We start from the raw sequence: 1969 nt of genomic DNA, 5'->3' as shown, positions 1-1969 counted from the left end.
GAACTAGAACTGAACTAGAACTGAACTAGAACTGAACTAGAACTGAACTAGAACTGAACTAGAACTGAACTAGAACTGAACTAGAACTGAACTAGATCTGAACAAAAACTGAACTAGAACTGAACTAGAACTGAACTAGATCTGAACTAGAACTAGAACTGAACTAGAACTGAACTACAACTGAACTAGAACTGAACTAGAACTAGAACTGAACTAGAAATGAACTAGAACTGAACTAGAACTGAACTAGAACTGAACTAGAACTGAACTAGAACTGAACTAGAACTGAACTAGAACTGAACTAGAACTGAACTAGAACTGAACTAGAACTGAACTAGAACTGAACTAGAACTGAACTAGAACTGAACTAGAACTGAACTAGAACTGAACTAGAACTGAACTAGAACTGAACTAGAACTGAACTAGAACTGAACTAGAACTGAACTAGAACTGAACTAGAACTGAACTAGAACTTAACTAGAAATGAACTAGAACTGAACTAGAACTGAACTAGAACTGAACTAGAACTGAACTAGAACTGATTTGAAACTAAACGAAAACTGAACTAGATTTTAAATCGAATCAAGAACTGAGCTATAGAAATATCGTGCCGAAATTAAAAAATACATTAAATTTATTTTAAATTATAAATAGTTTTTTATTACTTTTATCAATTTAACTTAATGACTTTTATCATTTAAAATACGCGATGTTTGGCTCCCCATTTTAGAACATAGAAAACCAATCAATCAATTAACGAGTAAAAGTACAAAAAAACACACACACATATACACGAATACACACACACACGTAAAGATTTTAACACAACTAGACATCACTGAATTCATTCATTCACACATTTTTAACGAATTGACAGGGGGCTTCAAATGTTTTTTTTTAAATAGAAACATACAAACCGCCTAACAAACCGTCAGACGAACAGACACTCTACTACAAGCAACATGTGCAATTTTCTAAAAAAAACTACAACAAAATTAAAAATAAATTGAAAAATATTTAGCTGTCTAATTCTATGTTCGAGTAGTCGATAGTTTTGTTTTAATTTCCAGCTTCTAACATTAACAATTGTATTTATTTCTTTCGAATGTTTAGAGGAATTTTTTTGTCGATTTCTACGATTTATTGTTTTTTTTTGGCTTTAAAATATTTTTAAAGAGGCGTTTATGACTGTGTTTACTATTGTAGATGAGCAGGGCAAGAAGAGGGGTGGGGGAGGAGGACTGCATGTTGAGTATTGTTTTCTTTATTGTTTCATCTAAACACAATTGATGATGTGATATATATTTGAATGGACAGACAGACGGACGTGCAGACGTGTTGGTGTTTGAAGTTTTTTTCTTTTTTTTGGGCAAAAATTGTTTACAAAACGTTTAATGGTCTTTTAAAAAAAATTATTCAGTAGTTGTTTCTAATAAATTGTTTTGAACGAGTTACGATTCGAAACGATAACAAATTATTCAATATTGATCAATGTCATGTTTATGTTATTTGGTATTTTTTTCAAATTTTTAAAATTATTTTATGTTCTATAGTTGAAAAGAAAGAGGTATGAATCAATTTATCATGTTGTATTTATAAAACTTTATATGACAGATTATTGTTTATTTTGCTCCAAAAAATACTATTTTTTAGAAATTTTTCTTCAACTGACTTACATACTGAAGAGTTTTATAGTTTTGAGTTTTTATAAAAACAAATCGGATAAACATAAAATAAACAGGTTGACGTTTATAATGAATGACAGTCAATGTTCACAGCAATAGACTGTTCCAAACATTGCTTAAATGTTCATAGGGACATACGATAGTTTTAATAGTAAAGAAACACTGTTTCCAACATGTCTAGAACAGAACAGAACTAGAACAGAACTAGAACAGAACTAGAACAGAACTAGAACAGAACTAGAACAGAACTAGAACAGAACTAGAACAGAACTAGAACAGAACTA

Source organism: Lucilia cuprina, chromosome 2 (genome assembly GCF_022045245.1).
Source record: "Lucilia cuprina isolate Lc7/37 chromosome 2, ASM2204524v1, whole genome shotgun sequence".
Classification (NCBI taxonomy): Eukaryota; Metazoa; Arthropoda; class Insecta; order Diptera; family Calliphoridae; genus Lucilia; species Lucilia cuprina.
Note: the sequence above shows the minus strand (reverse complement) of the source record.